We start from the raw sequence: 22156 nt of genomic DNA, 5'->3' as shown, positions 1-22156 counted from the left end.
ACTAGAGGAACTGTGTCTATATTTTGTTCACTCACTCAAAATTTGAATTCAACCTTTCCAATATTTTGAAGAAATACTAAAGAAAACAAAATCCAGCGGGAAAGGCTCCCCTCTCTACCTTGCCATTCCCACTGCCTTTTTCCTGAAAATGACATGGTTCCATCGACCAGTACCATTAATGAGCATCTTACATGAACAGTTGTGTTTAAAAAAAAAAAAAAAATCTCTTTTAAACTTTTGTTTCTTTGCAGCTGCCTCAGACAGGACCAGAGGATATCCAATTTGTAAGGCTTACAACTATATCCTGGAGAAGGCCTCCTGAAATATTCTGTGCCATTCATGGCTAATTAGGCACCTGTGCCTTTCCAGTAGAAGCACAAAGAAGCCACCCGTGCCTAGGTCACTCTCCCTCCAGTTCCAACCCACAGAGGGCACTCCCCGATTCCACCTGACTCCCGGAACTTCGGGCAATGGCATAACTCAGGTCTGTGGACTCTGAATTCAGTGAACCTCTTTCGTTCCCAACCTTACCACTTACTGGAGTGACCTTAAACAAATCACTTCCACATTCTAGTCACTTTTAAAAGGAATTTCATTACTGTTAAAACTTGGACGATCGTGATACTTTTTCAAGTGACATACGGGGCTAACTGGGGTTAAAAAAAATCACATGTTTTTTTGTGTACTTTATGTAAGGAACTTCGAAATCTTAAATGCCAGTCTAATCAAACTCATGAGAATAAAGTACACCCAGAGTATGAAAGCCAGAACTAAACAGAAATCTGAGAAAGATAAACATTAAACTTAAACTAAACATAAATCTAAGAAAGATAAACATTAAACTTACCTCTGTAAGTCTTCCACCTAAAAGGCCATAGGGGTTTCTCTGCATCATACCTGGTAAGAGGTATCTTGGTAAGAATGATCTGCTTAAAGCTACAACTTAATGATACTGAAATCTCGGTGGAGAATATGCAGACAACAGCATGAGTGGATCGTCTAGTTAGAGGAAGTTACAAGGAAGAATTTGGCAACAGTTACTCTTCAGTGTCTGAGGAAGATGGATATTAGGTACAGGCATGATGGCGGTCAGAGGGCGGGTTCTCCTTTAGAAACAGCTAAATACGCCTCTTCTCACTGAGGTGAAGGTGGCATCCCTCTCCTTTAAAACCATCAAGATACTTTACAATTACTAATGAGATAAGCAAAAATAAAAGGCAGACCTACACTGATGGACCTCCGTGGGGACACTGTAAGGCCGGAGACAGAAAGTCACTATCTCTTCTGGCTGCTGAATAGACTGTCTAACTTCAGCATTAGCTACTGAGAAAATAGTTGGCAGATTGACCAAGGGCCATGCATTAGACTCATGGTTTTGATTCTCTTCTTCCTCTAGGTTACAGTATCAATATAGAAAGATATATTTACAAAATTACATATAAAAATTACATAAAAAAATAAAGCTGATAGAGTACTCATAATTGAAAATGCACTTGACAAAGTTCAACAACATGCTTTCATGATAAAAGTCTTGAAGATATTAGGAATAGATGCTATGGTAATTAAAGGTTGATAACATTATATAGTTTAGATCCTGAGGCTCAGGCAGCTACGGGGTCAGGAAAGAAACCAGTAAGAAAAGCAGAGTAGCTTGAGGCACGAGGAAATGATGAAGGCTGGGTGCACCAGCAGCCGCTACAGCGCTCTAGCCATTTACTGCCAAGTAGTGTAGACCCAGAGTTATTAAACTTTCTGCTTTTTTTTTTCCAAAGGAAGCTGTAATTTGTGCCATCTTTGTGAAATATTAGCAATTATATTTCCATTTTTTTAAATTTTTGAATGAAGATAACTTAGACGAATTATAAGTAATGAGACTGAAGCTATAATTAAGTCTCCCCACAAACAAAATCCCAGGACCAGATGGATTCACTGCTTAATTCTATCAAACTCTGAAGGAAGACCTAATACCAATACTTCTCAAACTGCTCCACAAATTATAAAAGGAAAAAAACACCAGGACCGTTATGAAGCTGATATTAATTATCCAGATACCAAAACAGGATAAAAACACAACAAACTGAAAACTACAGACCAGTTTCCTTCATGAACGTAGATGTAAAAATTCTCAATAAATGCTCACTTCAACAGCACATATACTAAAATTGGAATCATACAGAGAAGATTAGCATGGCCCCTGCCCAAGGATGACAAACAAATTCGTGAATCGTTCCATATTTGAGAGACTGGAGAGATGGCTCAGAGCACTGGCTGTTCTTCCAAAGGTCCTGAGTTCAAATCCCAGCAACCACATAGTGGCTCATAACCATCTATAGTGAGATGTGGTGCCCTCTTCTGACATGCAGGCACACATGCAGGCAGAATACTGTATTCATAATGAATAAATAAAAGTTCTCAACAAAACTGTTGCAAACTAAATTCAAGAGCACATTAAAAAGAGCATAGATCACGACCAGGTAGGTTTCATCACAGGGAGAAAGTCCAACATAAGCAAAGGAATGAAATAATAACCTTAATGACAGAAGTCATATGATCATCTCAATAGATACAGAAAATGCACTTGACAAAGTTCAACATGCTTTCATGATAAAAGTCTTGAAGATTTTAGGAATAGATGCTATGGTGAGTAGTTGGTCCTGAGTCAGGGAAACTGTTTGGGAAAGATTAGGAGTGACATTGTTGGAGGAAGTATGTCACTGACGGTGGACTTTGAGGTTTCCAAAGCCCACACCGGGTCCAAGTGCCTCTGCCCTCAGGTCAGGACGTAAAGCCTTCAGCTACTGCTCTTGCGCCATGCCTGTCTGCCTCCTGGTCTGATGATCATGGATTAACCCTCCAAAACTGTAAACAGGCCCCCAATTAAATGATTTTTTTTTTTATAAGAGTTGCCTTGGTCAGGGTGTCTCTTCACGGCAGCAGAGCTGTGCCAAACACCAATGGAAAATACCTCCAAACAATAAAGGTTCTATACACATACAGCTAACATGTTACTAAGCGGAGAAGATGAGAACATTTCCTCTAAATCCAGGAAGGAGAGGGTGCTCATTGTCTCCACCCTACTTAACAGAGTGCCCAATAGAGCAGTAAGACATAAGAAAAATATGAAGGGACAAAAAGGGAAAGTCAATATCCCTATTTGCGATGACATGATTCTATACTTAAAGACTCCATATACTCTATCAGAAAACTCTTTTTTGCCTTTTTTAAATTTTTTTTATTAATCACAGTTTATTTTGTGTTCCAGCTGTAGCTCCCTCCTTCATCCCCTCCCAATCCCACTGTCCCTCCCTCTTCTCCACCCATGCCACTCCCCCAGTCCACTGAGAGGGGTGGTCCTCCTCCCCTTCCATCTGACCCTAGTCTATCAGGTCTCATCAGGATTGGCTGCATTGTCTTTCTTTGTGGCCTGGTAAGGCTGCTCCCACCTCAGGGGGAGGTGATCAAAGAGCCAGCCCAGAAAACTCTTAGACTTAGTAAACATTTTTCAGTAAATCAAAAAGATATAAAACCAACACATTTTTTTAAAAAATCATAGTTTTTACATATACCAATAACAAAATTATTGAGAAAGAAATTAAGAAAAGTATTGCACAGCCAAAGTAATAATGTACAGGATGGGGAAAAAAAAATCTTTGCCAGCTTTGCTTCAGACAGGAGGCTAATATCTAGAACATATCAAGAATTACAGCAACTAAACAAGAAAGTAAAACTGCCAGACAACAAATGGGCTAATGAAATGAGCAGGCAGTTCTCAAAAGGAGAAACATAAATGATAACTATATCTAAAAAGATATTTAACACTCTTAGCCATCAGGGAAATGCAAATAAAACTACATCCGAGATCCTATCTCATCCCCGTCAGAACTGCGATCATCAAGAGCGAACACCAAATGAGCACTGTTGAGGAAAGAGGAAAGGGGAACCCTTTATTCACTGCTGAGACTAACCTGCTACAGCCTTATGAAAATCAGCATGCGAGTTTCTCAACTGAGAGCCAGACTTCCATCGGATGAAGCTGGAAAGGCTTACAGCAAGTGAGGAAACACAGACTCGGAAGGACAAAAGGAGGGCGTGTTCTCTCATACAAGATCCTAGCTTATAATGCTGGTATGTACACGTATGAGTGGGACTTGGTGTGGAGACAGGTATGAGACCAGCAAGAAGAATTTAAATGAGGAGGAAGAGGTGTTGAGGAAGGTTAAGAAGGGCAACGCATGACAGGAAAGCAGAAAGGGGTAAAAGGGAGTTAAGAAGATGGGGAGATGAGGAAGCATACGCGTCAGCAAATACGTCCTGTCTGGAAGGGTCATAATGAACTCTAATAATATTTAAGCATATGCTTAAATAAAAATGATAGAGCCGGGCAGTGGCGGGACACACCTTTAATTCCAGCAATCAGGAGGCAGAGGCAGGCAGATCTCTGAGTTCGAGGCCAGCCTGGTCTACAGAGGGAGTTCCATGACAGCCAGTCTACACAGAGAAACCCTGTCTCAAGGAAGGAAGGAAGGAAGGAAGGAAGGAAGGAAGGAAGGAAGGAAGGAAGGAAGGAAAAACTGTAAATAGATAAGCCCAGAGGTGGTGGCTAATGCTGGGGAAATTTTTATTTTTTAAAATAAAAAATTAAAATGGAATAAATTAATGTTAATTGCCAAAGAAAAAGTTGTCTATAGCTTAAATTTAGCATGAAACTTACCATGCAATTTGAAAATGCTTAAGTATATTCAAAAACAGAAGCCCGGCAGTACAAGACAAACTATTCAAATGTGATGTAGTCTTCTTACAAATGGAGACACAGCAGAACTATCCAAGTGTGTTATGCGAAACATAACCCAGTAATAAATTTTGTTACCAACATCAAGTTTTATCTCCAGAAACAGTAGTCATCTGCAGGACTCAGGCATGTATGTCACAATCGATTTCGTTCTTTCAAATCTAGGACTGATTTATAAAGTCAACTTAGCAAACTCCATTTCTTAATATGCTCACACTGCCAACGTGTTCTGCTCTTTAATAACATTCTGACTCAATCATATGTAGAGGAGAGACATACAATATACATAAGTAACAAAAGCTAAGACAGGACTGGGAGGATAGAATGTCTAAGCCTTCCCTGTCCCAGATGGAAGCAAAGAATATAATTCCTATTCAAATTTTAGTGAAAGCAGGGAAGAGTGCTAAGCAGATCACAAAGTCCTAGAATTTCTCAGAGGAAGAAAGGCAGGTGAGATCAGATCTGAAAAAAAATATGAGAGAAAATCTGAGCTCAAAACACTTATGATAAAAACCTTCTGCGACATTAAGTGCGGTTTCGCTGAACCCCAAAAGCAGCTGAATGAGGGGGCTCTCCGGAAATCGGCGGGATTGAAAGGGAGGCCAGACGCTGCAAGGCGGGGTCTTCCTCTCTCCTCAGGCCAGCTGCCGTGAGCACAAGGGGTTCAAGCTAGTGCCTGCAGAGAGTAGGCCAGGCCCCACCCGCGGCCCTCCTCGTCGTAACAGTGGCTCAACTGTGAGCTGGTGGAAATGGCGTGATGAAGAAGAGGATTTCAGGAGGTATTTCGTCAGTCAGAGCCTGCCTGCACTGATCACGGCTGCACCGCTCCTTTGAAAGAACTGTCCAAGGACAACGATGGGCATGTGGTGGCGGAAACAACACATTCTCATGACCTGGGTAAAGGTTGAAGAAGGAACCAGCTCCTTGCAGCTAATCAGGTTTGGAAGACCGGGACAAGGATAAGCACTCTTCTTTGTGCCTCCCTCTCCAGGGACGCTACTGATGGCTTTTTTTGTATACATTCTTCCTCCTCTGAGCCAAGGGAATAGAATTCTTGGCTCCTCAAAGCAGCCTCATGCAACCATGACAAACGTTACTCAAGTTTGATTGCATCTGTCCCGGGAAAGGAGGAGACAGCTCAACGTATCTTTCCCTTTACCCACTCAATTTCCACGTCTTCATTTTCCTCTCTAGAAAGGTACGTATATTTGTTCGCACTGCTTAGTCTGTATAACATTATTGATTTTAGAGCTGACTATTGAGTATTGGATAACCAACTGGTGTGCTTTTCCCTGGGGAAGACTGTTTCTCCCACACTGAGCATTCCTTAATTGTTTGTCTAGGGTTGGGGGGTAATGAGCTTTTCCCCCTTCCAAGTTAGCATGCCTACTGGTGTCATCCTTCTTCAGGTCTTGTTTAGGTAGCCAGGTTAATGAGACTTCCTAGGTTTGGCTTCCATGTTGTTTCTGGGAAACACAAGCCTAGAGGACTTTGTGTTCCTCTGGCCCTTATAGTCTTCGTGTGAGGGGTGTTTTTTTAAATTTTCCTCCTTAAGCCTGCGGCCATGTGTGAAAGAGACATGAAACTATGGAACTCTCTGAGAAAAAGTCTGGAGGGAAGGAAAACAGGAAGGAATGAGAAGGTTTTTGTTTTTTTTTTTTGAAGAAGTCTTAGTGATTTGGTAGAACTATGGCTCCAACTGATGACTCTGAAATCCAGGCAGAGTATCTCCCTATGGTAAGTCCCACTTTGCCCCAATTTTAACTTATCCCATTAAATATTAATTAATTATTTCAGGTCAAACCTTATTTAAAAAAAAAAACTTATAAGAGTTTAGAATACTGTAAATGTGTATCGTGAGACATACCGCAGTTTACAGACTGTGGTAGATTTAAATGAGTGTCATATATTGTTCCTAATAAAATCTGGGCTGCTAACTAACAGCACCCCACTTCCCTTCCTTCCACAGTGATATGATCTTGTCACAAACCTTTCCAAAAATATTGTACCAACCTACTAAGAACCATCTCAGCTTCTGCCTGAGTTTCACATTCCCATCAACTGCAAACACTGACCCCGTGCTCTTATTCCTGTCACTGCTGTCCTCATCAGACCTGGCCCCTCCTCTCTTTACCAGCCCCATTTCTGTTCGCCTTTCTCACTCTCTTGCCATCACTTAAATCACTTTCATATCAGTCTTCTTCATAACTAACTAATAACATACATGGGACAGCCTAGATGCAAGAGTTAGCTTAATAATGGGGCTGGAGAGAAGCTCAGCAGCTAAGAGCACTGGCTGCTCTCGAACAGGACCCAGGTTCGGTTCCCAACACATACATGTGGCAGCTCATACCCATCTATAAGTCTATTTCCAGAGGATCTGATGGCCTCTTACGGCCTCTGGGGTCTCCTGCACACACATGGTACATACAATTGCAAGCACAGAGAATACACATAAAGGTAAGTAAATAAAAATTTAAAGAGTTAATAATAATATATTTTCCCATACCCATCATTGTGCATTACTGACCCTAACGAACATTCATTCTGTGACTGTTCATTTTAAATAGCAAACACTGGGCGTGAAGACACACACACACACACACACACACACACACACACACACACTGCACATGAACACGCACACACAAACATGCACACACTCGCACACACATGCCAGATGTAAGAATAGAGAGAACACGTCCATCTAATGAAGCATCTTCATTATGAGATCACAGGAGACATGCACCCGATTTCTAGATGGAGTCCTCGGTGTTCACTTCAAAATCACAAAACACTGCTCATCACTACTCAACTTTGCCATGACTACCGAATAATCTCAATTTGATTGTTATTGGCTGCCTTTTCCCTCACCTTTTCTCATTAATAAAAGTAACTTAGTTTTTATACCCTTCCATCATAATTCCTGAACTTGTCTGGCATATAAGAGGCAGAGGAAAAGCAAAAGGTCAAAATGGCTCCCCTGCTCCAGAGGATGGTGCCATGACTGTCACATTTCAACAATTATTATGATAAAGGAAAGACAATCTTCACAGAAAACAAAAACAAAACAATATGTATTCAGAATACATAAAACAATTTAGTATTTAGAAGTTAAGAAATTAAGCTTCAAAGAGAAGTGTCAACAACAACAAAAAAAAAAAACATTATGATACATGTTGGCATACACCTGGGATCTATCAATATGATTTCAATAAAGCCACTCACAGAGGAGCTGAGGGCACCCCTGGATGCTCACTTAAGCAAACTGTTACTGTCACCCAACAAGAGCCTAGAAGTAGGTGTATCAGGTGCCATGCCTGCCACTGGACCTCCTCCGCCATCCCCAACATTATTTGACAGGAATCAAATGGAACTAACTTAAAGATAAGTTGTTTTTAAGATGCTGACAAGAATGGAGAAAGGGGCGCAGCTTGACCAAGAAAAAAGCTCAGCATGAACAGGGCGATGCCGTGGGGACTCTTTGGCATCAGGGTTATTTAGGAGGAAGGAGACATTGTTAACCAAGCCGCAGCAGGAGCAAGAGGGAGGAGCTCTGAAGCTGTGCAGACAAAGCCAACAGCGCTGGTTAAAAAGCATTTCTACACTTTACAATCCCACGCAAGCCCTACTTCGAAAGAAGTAACAGTATAAAGGCGAAGACAGACTAACTCCAATCCAAGTAGCCCTCAAGCACCAGTGTTAGTCATCCTGGGAGTCTGTATGAGATGCTCTTAACTTGGCCCAATCTAAAAATGAACAATGAGGGCTGGCAGGTTGGCTCATCTCTAGATGATCTCTCGCTTTGCTTGTTCTCTAGAACCCATGCAAAGGTGCATGCACGGAACACAGGCCTCCTCGCGCACATGCATGCACACACACTAAAACAAACATGGGGAGAGAATGAAGAGAGAGAGGTTAAAATCAACACAGAGGTCCTTCCCTATGTGCCATGTTAAAAAGTCCAATCAACAAACTCCCCTGAGCTGAGTACAGCTTATACTAAGTGTTCATGAGGCCCTGCGTTCAATCCAGCTCCTTAAAAGAAAAAGAGATGGAGGAAAGGAGAGAGAATCTAGTAAAAAGAATTCTGCCTCCAAACTCGAAACCCAATTTTTACATGCTTCATGAACATCGTATCACCTGAAGCCTGCCGGTTCTGATTTATTGTGGGTCTAGCCTACAGGAAGAGGAATGGTCACCTGGGAAAGGCAGCATGAAGATCCGTTCTGCTCCCTGGGGGCCAGGAGACAGAGCAGTAGCCTTGCCCCGCTCCTGAAGACTCTGCTGAGGAATGACGGCACTTCCTCCGTGTGTCTTTACTCTGTCATCCATACCTCAAAGGCACTTCTTAATTTAAAATAAACAAAATGTGAAAGTAATCCTTTGAGGTTCCCTGAAGTGCTCGGACAGTATTACAACTCTGTTTCTGCTCCAATGTCCCATTAAGTCCAAACAAGAAAAGACAGCTTAAAGCCATTTCCAAGAGAGGCAAGAGATACTGTAGGGAAGCTTTCAGAGTGAAGCTCTCGCACACCAATCGCTGCCATGAAATGCACCTAATGAGAGCCCAGAGCAGAGGCAAGGGCCTTTTTCTGTCCAACATTCATGACCACCGTGTCTCCTCCAACAGGAGGCACGCTGAGAGCGCTGGCCTGCAGAATTCCCTGCCTAATAACCAGGACCCTTCCAATGACTGACTTCTAGAGGAAGCAAATGTCCAAAGAGCAAAAGCAAGATACTTGGCAAACTTCTGTAACAGGTGGTTCTCTAGACCAATAGATGGGCAAAGGTCACCTGAGGGTCCTCAGTGTTCATTGCACAGTGCCAGCCGTGGCACGGTTCACACAGAGTCCTCACTCACAAATGAGACTCCCTTTGGAAAGGAAGGCCACACTCTACACACGCACCATCCTGAATCATTCACGGAATGCTAGCAGATGCATAAAAAAGATACATAAACGAAATACTGACAGCTATGTTGGTCAGAGTGTAATTGCAAGATTTTTAAACTAACTTTAGCATCTAAAGCAGAATCAGATTTGGTATGTAGATGCTAATGCTTTAATCAGGAGGAGTGGAGGGCAGACATCAGGCCAGACCTTCAGGAATGAGTCGTCAGGGCTGGAGCTGTGCATGGCCCATGAAAACAGTATCCTTTTCTGGAATCAGCCCCCCAAGGCTCTTGAAGAGATTTCACTCTTGAGAATCATGCCCACAGTGCTCTGTGCAGTCTGTTTCTCTCCTCACATACATTCACTAGTTACAGAGACCATTACGGGCTCAAACATTTTGAGGTTTGTATTTGCTTCTGCCTTTTGTACAAATTTTCTTGGAGGGTCTCCTTTCTCTGATCTCATCTTCAGCGAAGCATTCATCTATGCAAGAGGCTCTGTAGCCTGTCTTCATCCACACCCAGCTCGAAGCTGTTTGCCGCCCCAAACATGGCCGTCTATTTTGTGGCCTCCTGGCAGCTGGCAAATGCTCTGACATCATGGGTGAGCATCTTCAATGTCCTCTTCCAGATGTCCTTCATATGTTCTCTGATGAAATCAATGTCAGGAAGAAAGAAGCCTTGAATGCAGTCACACACCATTATGGTCTTTCTTGTATCACCTCAGTGTCTTCCCATGGCCTTCCTGGGTGCAGGGCTCCACAGCAGATCTCAAATGCTGCTGCAGTTCCTTGATATCTGGTTGGATCACGGAGATGGCTCTGGAGAAGAAACGCGGCTGTGCTGCTGGGATGAAGCTCACCAAATGCAGGAGCATTATCGAGAAGCAAAATCTGAAAAGATATGTTACTGTCAGGTCAGGAGAGTCATTCCCAGTTCTGCTGCCGCCGCCACTCAGGAGCACCTCTTGGAAAAGGCTCCAGATCAAGGGCAGCTTCTTATTGCTCCTGCAGCAGGCAGTGATGCTTACTGACATGTCAAGGCCTGGATTCTTGATGAGCCAACTTGTGAAGGACTTTAGAGCTTGCAGCATTACCCCTAAGGGGTAATGCCTGAAGACCTGACATTGACTTGGCTTACTTACAGACTCAAGTTCTTTCAGGTGTCCATGTCTAGAGTTTTTATCCACACTGAAGATTAGCTCTGGCAAGGACCTTTCCTCCACTATCAGCTTGTGTAGTTTTCAAAAACTCTACTGCAGCCCTCACATACTCTCAGCTCGCTTTCACATGATGTAATGAATAATGACTCTTGATTAGACCACCCACAGCTGGCCGCATATCGACAATGTAGTTAGGTCCAGCCTTTTCTATGCGACACCAGAGGCTGTGGTTCTCTCAGTGCTGAGAGGCGTGTGCTTCGAAATCTAATCTTAAGATCATTGGGAGTGTCTCGGTGTCAGACACAGGACCTTCGTGTGTTTTTGCTGTCCTCACTGTCTTCAGTGAAGCAGATCCTTTACAGATCTCAGCACTCTGTTCTTCCTGAAGATCACAGGTAGGACAGAACGGGACGTGGCTGACTCACCAGCAATAACCATCCGTGGTCCTTAATCCCTTCAAATTTCCCTGCCAGGCCAATCACTCAACACCTCTTACTGGCAATGTTAAGTGTATATTTTTATATACTCTGAGGCCATGATAAGCAAAACAACACAAGATTAAACCAAGCACACACACACACACACAACGATCCAACCACTGGACAGTAGAAACATAAGATATAAGAGCCTGAAGCGGTGCCACACTGCTTCACAGTAAAGCTTCAGTGGTCTTGGGTCCAATCCCTATTGCCCCTAAATAAATAAACAAACACTGCCTCAAATTCAAAAGTCCTCCAATCCAAGCCTTCCAAGCAGTGTGACTATAAGCATGTGCCACTGTGTCCAACTAATTGAAAAATGAAGTTTTTTTTTAAAGAAACAAATTACAATAGCTATAAACATTACAAAGTAGCTGAGGACAAAACAACATCCAAGAATATGTGCATACAGCTGAGAGACGAAAAGGATAACATCTTATTGTTCACAAGCAGAAATACTTGATAGGATAACCTCAGTTCTTTTCAAATTGCCACTAAGAACCCAATAATAAAAACATGACAGTCAATAAGGAACTTGGTAAGGTCATTCTTAAACTCGCACAGATGAATAAAGAATCATAATCAGTCAGCCAGTTTTGAAGAATATAGTTCAATAATGTAAGTGGTGTGGTTCTAGCATAAGTGAAGACAATCAGACCGATGGAGCAGAAAGAAGTACAGTCAAGGGGAGGGAGGGAGGGTGGGATCGGCAGGGGAGGAGGGTGGGGCTTATGGGGGGATACAAAATGAATAAAGTGTAATTAATAAAAAAAAATAAAAGATTTAAAAAAAAAAAAGAAGTACAGTCAAGTCTGTATACGGAAGCCTGACGTTGTAGAGAGGCAGGAAAAGTTAAGGAGAGAAACAAACTATTCAAAAAAACAGTCCAGGATAACTGGCTGCACACAGGCAAATGAGATCTTTACTCTATAACAAGATAAAAGGGACAGGAGAAAGAAAAACTTCCCAAAAGAATGAAAACACTGTAGCTGCTTTGGAATTTTTTTTTTCTTGATACAATTTCAGTCCCCAGCACCGAACTCACCTTGTAATCTGGAAGGTGTGGAATAGAGTGGGGACATCACTTTCTACCTCGTTTTAGACTCCTGGTAACTCACCCTGCCTGATGACCTCCGCACTTTCGGGCTGCTACAAAGCCTTACAGGTGTCAGGGAGATGGTGTCACTGGTAAAAGCACTAAGTCCCTGGGACCCGTATAAAAAGCTGGTGCAGTGGTGCAAACCCTGAAATCCTGGCCCGAGAGTGGTGTGGCGGGAGGTGAAGGTAGGAGAATCAGCCGGAAGCTTAGGACCAGGTACCCAGAAGTACTAAACAAACGTGGCAGCAGAATCAAGAAGGATCCTGCCTCAACAAGGTGGGGACCAGAGCCGACTCCCAAAAGTTGTCCTCTGAGCCCCGACAGGCATGTCCTGGCACACACTTGGCACTCCCCGCCCATACTAGATACATAGATAAAGTATGTTTTCAAAAGACCTAAGTCACTCTTACACCTACCCCACGTGTCAAGCCTCTCACAGCCTGGTCTTCGGCAGACAGGTTTTCATCAGGCTTCCAATTACTCACAGCTCTGTTGGGCCTGCTGCCCTGGCGGCGGTGACCTTCCCCTATCACTGTGTGTCATCAGATGTACTCATTACAGTAAGTCAGTCACACAATCAATACGCACGCTCTGATCAAAGGATCATCTGAAGAACCGATTAAAAAGGTGATCGGGAAACCCTAGCGCATAGCAGCAAGCTTCCTCCTCTGACTCGTTAGTACCAACTCACTTAACTGCATCAGCATTTTGTCTACAGGTTTCCTTCCGGCCTCCAGAACTACCATGGAATGTCTCCTGCTTCGCCCAGGCTTACCACTTAGTACCGAATTTCCATGATCTGCGAGGTGGCTCCTAAGCCTTAGATGTGAAATGAGCCTGACATGATTTGGTTCTAGTGAACTCAGAGAAACACAGAACTCAAACTTCTCACCTTGTGCTCACAAGCCACTTAATCATAATTTTAAGTGTGCTCATGAAAAATTAGAACAATTTACAGAGAGACAAAATTATAACTTAATTACTATAGCCTCTACAGGGGACATATAATTATGAAAAATGTCTCTTCACAATGAAATTTTCTTCACAATCCATCAGTTTCTAAAAATAACTGGTAAATCTAAGAAATGGTCCTCCTCAGGGGGTGAAAGAAAAATTTTGAGAGGAAATATAAAACTGTAACTGAGTCATATAAATTACTTAAAAGAAGCTAGGTTTGGTAGGACACACACCTTTAATCTCAGCACTCAAGAGGCAGAGGCAGGCGGATCTCTATAAGTTTGAGGCCAGCCTGGTCTACAGAGGGAGTTCCAGGCCAGCCAGGACTACATAGTGAGTCTCTGTCTTTATCCCTCAACCCCATGCCAAAAATCAAAGAAAAATAAAGTTACATTGGTAAGTCCTGTAACACCAGTTCCGGAGTGAGACAGGAGGATTGCAAGTTCAAGGCCAGCCTGAGAAATAGAGAGAGAGAGACTTTGCCTCAAAATAAAAACGTAAAAATGTGGCTCAGTGATTCAGTGCGCCCCTGAGTTTAACTTCCAGGGGCAATTTTTGTTCTTTGACAGTTAAAGCTAAGCGAAGGTAGCCTAGGACACTTCATAAAAGGGGGTTAACAATGTGTTCTAAATGCTGATGGAGTTTTAGTACCCAGTTCCAAAGATGATGAGATATGTGCCTGGCCACAAAGGATGTCCCACACATAGTACACTCAAGCCCTGATACTGGAGGACAGAAAATGTTCTTCCATCCTCATGAAGCCGGCTTGTTTGATCTTCCTGTTGAATGTGCCAGCAATGCCTGTGAGACTTACTTCTTTAAGTAAAATGACGGTAACACATACTGGGAGAGAGGGTAGCACATACAGGACATGTGTAGAGGCCACAGGGCAGCCTGCAGGAGTGAATTAGCTCCTTGCCCATACGGGCCCTAGGAATGGAACTCATGTTGTCAAACATGGTGAGGTGCCTCTACCTGCTGAGCCAGAACTCCTGTCGGCCCAGGATTCACTGCTATGTGTTCTCAGTTCTCTACAAATAAGAACTGTTTGCTCTGGAACTAAGAAATCAGCTGTCGGGGCTGGAGAGATGGCTGAATGGCTACTGCTCTTCAGGAGGACCCTGGTTCAATTTCCAGCATCCACATGGCAGCTCATAACTCCAGTCCCAGGGGATCTGATGCTCTCTTCTGGCTTCCCCAGGCACCAGGCATGTGCATGATACGCAGACATACATGCAAGCAAAAGATCCATAATATGTAAGAGAGTGTGTGTGTGTGTGTGTGTGTGTGAAAGAAAAAAGAAGCTAAAGATATTGTATAGTACAAGGATGAGCATACAGCCAAAGTTTTTCATCGACCACAAAAAAAGGCTACTTTGCCATTAAGAAGCAAAAATGTAAGTATTTGATTACAAGATAATCTTTGTGACTCAGTTATCATCAGAATTTAATTCTGAGACAAAAGAAACATTTTGTTTCTCAATAAATCGCACTGTAGGGATCAGAACATACTACTAAATATATTCCTGGATAGTAGACAGTAAGTGAAAAGCTCTTGTTAGTATTTCTTTCTAAGGTTCTGGGGTCAAACACAGGGCTCTGCACATGCTAGGCTAGTGGGTATGTCAGCACAGGGCTACGGCTCCTGTCCCAAGCACTAACAATTACAAATGAGAAGCGGGATATGAAATTAAAAGCTAAAGGCAGTGAGCAGTTACTGTGCATGACTATGAAAGCCCCAAAGCATTTTAGTGTCTGGTACAACAAGTGCTTCTGTCTGCCTCTCTTTACTGTTTCTTTTCCATAAGGAACTAAGCAAAAATGAGTAAATCACATATTGGTATGGGTCCGTCTGTGCTATCCTCTAGGAGCAGAGTTGGAGAGCTAAAGTATGAGCAAACAGCCAAGCTGTACAGAGAGAAAGACTGGCTCAAAGAGAACCCAAGGCTTAAGCCTAGCGAAGGCAGAGCCACAACCTGGGTCACAGGCAGCACTCATTCTATTGTTGTTGTTATCTTATTATTATTATTTTGACTCCCTGATCATCATCAGACCCTGAAATGGCATTTTACAGAGCCTTTCAGCTACAGGAAGATTAAAGATGCACCGGATTCCTACAGACACAGGAAGTCTTTTGTCCGCCTTGGGCTTTCTAGCACTGTGATAAAACCCCACGACCAGAAGCAAAGGAAAGGGTTTATATCAGCTTACAGTTCCACATTGAGTCTATGCTTGATGGAAGTCTGGGCAGGAACTCAAACAGGACAGGAACCTGGAGGCAGGAACTGAAGCAGAAGATACAAATAGGTGCTGCTTACTGGCTTGCTCCTCATGGCTTGCTCAGCCTGCTTCCTTATATTACCCAGGACCACCCAGCCAGAGCTGGCACAACCCACAGTAGGCTGTGTACTCCCGCATCAAACATTAATCACAACAGTGCCCACAGTCCAGTCTGGTGGAGGCATTGTCTCAATTGTGGTTCCCCTCTTCCCAAATGACCCTAGCCTGTGTCAAGATGACCAAACTAGACAGCACACTGTTCCTCTAACTCTGCCTCTGACATACATGCAGACTTCTGAGTGGTTTGCACAAACTCCCCATGTGAAGCACAAAGTAAGAACTAAGAACTATCTACATGAGACTTGGAATTCATTCCCAGAACCAGAGGAAAGGGAAGGAGGGACAGAAGAACTGAGGAAAGGTGTTTTTCACTTCCATTACCAGACTTCCATCTTTCTTTTCCCCACCATAACAATTGCTTTGGCTTAAAAACAAAGGCTTTATAAGTCAAAGGGCATATTACTTTGATAATTTTTTTTTCTTTATCGTAGCAGTTGTGAATCACTCTGGGAAAAGCTTGTAAATAAGGAAGGCCAGCTCAGCCCCAGTCTGTTAACCTGTGAGCTGACCGTTCCCTGCCTCTCTCTTACTCACTGGGGACATCAAGGCATGGATGGTGCGTAGGATGAAGGACCCAGGAGGGCAAAGCCCTGGCAGTGAGTTACTAAGAAGAGTCTCCATCTGCTTCACTCCCTCTATGTGATGTGGTGTTTTACTATTTTGGATGCAAAAAGGACTCTCTGGCTTGGAAGCCCCCAAAGAGCCTAATTCTAAACTACAACCACTTTCCTTTCCAAAGGAGACCCTGAGCCAAAAGATCCCCAAACACGAGCATAAAGACCTCATTAGTGGTTTCAAATGTTTTTCAGATGCACCTTACCATACTGTCCTGAACATTCCAAACGAACATTCGTGTCACTCACGAATATGTCATTCTTATGCTTAAGGCTTCCCATTCACTTCCTCCAAACGAAATCTTTCTGGAAGAAATCCATATAGGTTATCCACACCTAATAATGAGATTATTCGCTTTCTGAAGTCTGGTTGGTATGCAGGCAGAAGAGGAAAGGACCATGGCTGAAACCCTCCATGAGTCCCAGAGTCACAGTTATTACTGGCCTCATCTTGATAAAGTGTTCTGAGAGGGAAAAGAGCTTTTCTTTTCAGTTTACCAAGATTTAAAATAAAATTTTCTGGAGTAGAATCCCGGGGGGGGGGGGGGGGAGAACTTGCAGCAGGTCTGTTTCTCCGGCTTTGCCCTTCCACTGCTGATTCTGCTTGGCAGGCCTGCCTTGAAAGGCCTCCTGCAAGTGTTTGTCCCGAGGTCCTTGTGCTCCAGGCCATCAGGGAGCTGGCAGAGAGCAAAGCCTCACAAAATCAAATGCATCAGCTACCCACACTGGGCCAAACAAGAGCGGGAAGCCATCACTGATTATGACAATGGCGAGGGAGTGTTCCATCAACACTCAGCTCTGTAAATCCAGCATCTTTCGAAGTCCCTGTTTCAAGTGACATCTTATTCCTCGGTGCAATGTCTGTGTGTACATTTTCCATAATGGAAGTGTTCTCATACACACACACTTAGGACAGTGATACACACACATACACACACACAGCGATACACACATGTACACACACACACGGACAGCAATAAACTTCTGGTGTCTAAAGGGGACAATGCGGAAGTTGGGGTTCTGAAAATCAAGTTTGGCAAGGACACGTAAATGAAAGCTTACATAAAATATTTATTTAACAACAGAATATCTGAGAGAAAAATCCATTTCAATGGAAAACTAATTTTGAGCAGACCTCCAACTTGGAAAAAACTCCACTACGGAGACTGCTGTTCAGTATCTGGACCGTGGTAGCAGATAACGCTCAGATACAATTCTGGTTGCACACTAACATCCAATTACATTTAATAAGCAGCAGGAACACACAGTCACAGGGACAATTCTGCCAAACGGAGTGAGAAAGTTCGAGATTTAAAACATGTAATTCAGTGAGCACATTTGGCCATTGATAAAATATAATTGGCCCCTTGTCCTTCATTTTAATCATCTTTATTAGAAGAAAAATATAGCATACCAAAGAAGTTCACCGTATGGAAATAGCAACTTAAAAGTGCATGCTCTATTGCTATGCAGAAAATCAGCACCTGTGGCTCTGCAGGCTGGGAAAGGGACTTTGACTCTGAGGTAAGAGTACACTCAAGACCCTTCCACATGACTTAGAAAATGAGTACCAGGAGAGACTGACAGAAGCCGGGAGTCTGGGAAGAGGTGCCAGGTACCTGCCTCCTCACCTACACCACAACGACAATGGCAAAGTCTGCCTGCTGTAACTGTGAGATTGGAGTCTATTAAAGGTTCCCAGGCTCCGTGGAAAAGCGTGGATGGAAAACGGGGCTAATTTTAGTCAATTTCACTTCCTAGCATAGTAACAGCTACCCATTCCCCACCTGTCAGCCTGAGGGCAGACAGCTGTGCACCTGCTCAGGAAGCCGCTGACACGGTTTTCAGCAGCCAGAGGTAGGCAAAGGGGGATGATGGGTAGCCGCTTCTGATGACAAAGATGCAGACCAATGGGCCGGCAGGCAGCCATTACCGTTACACCTCTGCTCACTGTTGCAAGCCCCTCCTCTCCCAGCTGAAGTGATTTTCAAAGGACTCAGGAACCAGCACCCTCTCAGCTCCCTCTTCTTTCTTCCCTCTCCTCCCTTTCCAGGAGCCAGACATTAACAATTGTAATGTTCAAAATCAACTGCTCATGGAGGACAAATCAGAAGAAAACCACACACACTGGCCGAAAGGGAGGTGCCCTTAAAAAGACCTGGGAAGACACAAGCTTACAACCCAGGCTGACCGCTGGCAAATAAACAGCCTCCAAAACCTAAAGAAAAAAGCAACAAAACAGCAAGCCCTGGAGAAGGCAGAGAGTTTGTGATAAGGAGATGTTACGCTGTTATATTCAGATGTCTAGTTTTCAAGGGAAAAAAATTATGGAATAGGCTAAGAAATGAGAACAAAAAGCAACAGAAATCCTAAAAACAAACCAAAATGGGTAATTACGGACAAGTTTTTAATTCACTTAAGAGATTCAGATGTAGATTTGGGTCTAACAGGTGAACCTGAAATCAATCGGTGCTGGGGGTGGAGCTCCATGGTGGAAGGCTTGCCCAGCAACAAAAATCAATTATGAAAGTAAAAGAAAACTCATCAAGGGGCTAAGGAGATGTCTCAGTGGCTAAGGACACCGGCTGTTCTTGCAAAGGATTCTAGTTTGATTCCCAGCACCCACACCCACAGCCACAGCCATCTGTAACTACACAGCAGGGGGATTTGACACCCTTTTCTGGCCTACAGAGGAACCAGGCACACATGGTGCTCAGACACACATGCGGGCATACACAATAAAAAACAAATAAATCTTAAATATATATATATATATATATAACAACAGTTTATATATATAAACTGACCAAAGACATGTGAGACACTGTCATCTGAATCGACTTCCACACAGTGGGGACCCCAATGGAAGAAGAGAGGAGAGAAGAAAGAATATTTACCAAATAATGACAGAATATTTACCAAAATAATGACAGAAATTCCCAATTTGATGAAACACAGAATATAAACATCCAAGCTCAGTGAAAACCCCGGGGAAGGTGAAGTCACATTCCAAGACTCACTGTCAACAAATCCTAGAAGCCACAGATAGAAAACGTCTTGAAAACAAGAACAAGTGACCTGGCCCATACGAGGGAATTGGGATCAAAATATCGGGTATTTTTTCTTTCATTACAACTTGATGAGCCAAAGAGTTCTCATGCTCAAAACACTAACAAAAAAAAAAGGAGAGGTGACGACATGTTACCTTCATGGAAGAATGTTCGCCTAGCACACATGAGATTCCAGGCTCAATCTTTAGAACCAGTTTCTTTAAAAAAAAACAACTTGCATTTAGCCAAACTGTTCAAAAGTACAGGAAATATTAATAGTCCCAGAAAAAACAAAATCTTCAATGTACATTACCACTAGACCTACCCTGCAAGATATATTTAAGGGAGTCCTGCAAAATGAAAGGAGAGGACAGCCAGGCAGTAACTCAGGTGGACAGAGAAAGAAACCCCAGACAGAACGGAGAAATGATGATCTTTGTAAAGGCAGACACCCTGGTGGCTACAGAAGTGTTATTGCACTGACAGTTTGCGATGCCAATGTTTATTTTCTACGTGGCTTAAGAGACACACATTTTGTAAGTAAAGAGAGGAACTGTTAGTTTACGTTTTAGGGAATATAATATGTAAGGATGTGACTTTATGATATCAACAACCAGAAAGGCTGGGGACAGAAAGAAACATTTCTGGGAGTGGAGACAGCCCAAAGGTAGAGTGTTTCCCTCACAGAAGGTGGAGAAACTTAACATTTTATTACATTTACTTGTTTATTACATTTATTTGTTTGTTTGTTGTTTGTTGTTGTGCATGCCACAAAATGCTCATCAAAGTCAGAGAACAGCTTGCTTGTGGGAATCAGTTTCCTTCAGCAACGAGAGTCCTAGGTATCCAACCCAGGTTGTCTGGCTTGGTGACAAAGACCTTTACCCACTGAGCTATCCCACCAGGTCCCAACAGACTACTTTAAATGTCAAGCTCTCAAAAGATGAATATTACCAGGATATTTTAAAAATGCATGCTCTAACTATATGCTGTCTACAAGAGACTCAGGTTGGAGCCAAAGACACAAATTGGTTGAGAGTGACAAAAAAAACGTCTTGATCAAAAGATATATCAAAAAAGACACATAAAAAAGTATAGCAAAGGTGGTACTAATGTCAGTGGCAAATAAACTTTAATTTTAAAAAAGCTCTAGAAACAAAAATAATAAATACATACTTTCAAACGTTTCAGCAAATTCATATAATGATTATAAATATTTGCACATTTAGTAATAGGGAATCAAAATATATGAAGCAAAACTGACTGACTTGAAGAAATAACTCTGCTGTTGTGTTCTATAAGACCAAACTAGGCAAAAAAATAAATAAATAAGTACAAAAAACATAAACACATGCACACACAGAACCTATATACTGGGGGCTGGAGAGATGGCTCAGAGGTTAAGAGCACTGGCTGCTCTTCCAGAGGTCCTGAGTTCAATTCCCAGAAACCACATGGTGGCTCATAACCATCTATAATGAGATCCGGCGCCCTCTTCTGGTCTGCAGGCACACATGCAGGCAGAACACTGTATACATAATAAATGAATAAATAAATCTGAAAAAAAAAAAACTACATACAGACTACACAGAACACTGATGCAAAATTTTTCAGCAAAATAGTAACAAACCATCTTACAAGGTTTCTGTCTTGGTCTATAAGGCCAAGTAAACTAGTTTTCCCCTGCAATGCAAGAATGGTCCAACATATGAAAACAGGTCAGTGCGAAACACTGTCTTAAGGAAATAAGAAGAAATTGTGCAAAACACCATCTTAAAAAAAGCAAAGAAAAAGGAGAGCAGAGTGCATTGCAGCTACAGTGCTTCCTGAAGTACGGGTGTCCCTGAGCAGTCTTGTGTGGGTGTCAGGGTCCAAAATATGGTCCTCTGATACAACAGTAAGCAGTCTTGATCACTGAACCATCTCTTCGGCCGCTAGACTGTAAATCTTGTTATATAAGCTTTCTAAAATACAATTAATTAAAAAATGTTTTAATATTTAAAAAAAATAAAAGCAGCTACCAATATAAAAAAGACAAGTAACACAAGTACTAGTTTTGCTATTAATCTCCACGTTAACTTGTTTGCTTTCACATTTGGTTGCTAAGGAAACCAAAGATTTATCTTTGACATTAATATGGTTTTTAATCACACTTAATGATTTAAAACCCTCTTTTATTATTTATTAAATATCAACACACATTTATGAGATACTTGGAGTGAAAACTGTCTGATAAACACTGTTAGGTGTTAGTGAATTATTCCCATGACAAAACGGGCAACATTTTATGGATAAAGCTTCATTGCAACCCCTATATAATGTGTTTTATACCTGGACAGTCACAAAAGCTTCATTGTGTAATACTTCAGCAAGGTTCCCAGAATAGGAAACTCTTTAAACACAAGAAATGAATGAGAGCAGTGAGAGAGGGGAGTTAGGACATGGTGGCTCCAGGGTTCAGGCTCTCAATCTAATGTTTTAAAACTGATCGCAGAGTCAGAGGCACAGCTCTCTGAATAAATTAAAAGCCAGTGGATCTTACATTCTACGTGTGAACCATATGGTATGTGAATTGTTTCTCAAGAAACCTATTTTTAAAACAAAAATAGGTACTTGAACAGGTACTTCACTGGAAATGACAGCATATATATATATACATACATATATATATATATATATGATCATGGATATATTTATATATATATATGATCAT

The 22156-nt window shown here is 42.3% G+C and overlaps 1 protein-coding gene and 1 non-coding gene across 5 annotated transcripts in view; one reads left to right on the top strand and one right to left on the bottom strand.

Annotated features, from left to right (window-relative positions):
- Frmd5 (FERM domain containing 5) overlaps window positions 1–22156 on the bottom strand; it is a 244617-nt gene that overhangs the window by 190774 nt on the left and 31687 nt on the right. The gene's annotated exons all lie outside the window — the stretch shown is intronic.
- LOC129675367 (U6 spliceosomal RNA) lies at window positions 2133–2239 on the top strand. Its single transcript, XR_008719910.1, has one exon. It is a non-coding gene; the product is annotated as a U6 spliceosomal RNA (small nuclear RNA).

This window comes from Psammomys obesus, unplaced genomic scaffold, assembly GCF_907164565.1.
Source record: "Psammomys obesus unplaced genomic scaffold, mPsaObe1.curated_primary_1811, whole genome shotgun sequence".
Classification (NCBI taxonomy): domain Eukaryota; kingdom Metazoa; phylum Chordata; class Mammalia; order Rodentia; family Muridae; genus Psammomys; species Psammomys obesus.
This window is presented reverse-complemented; position numbering and strand designations above follow the sequence as displayed.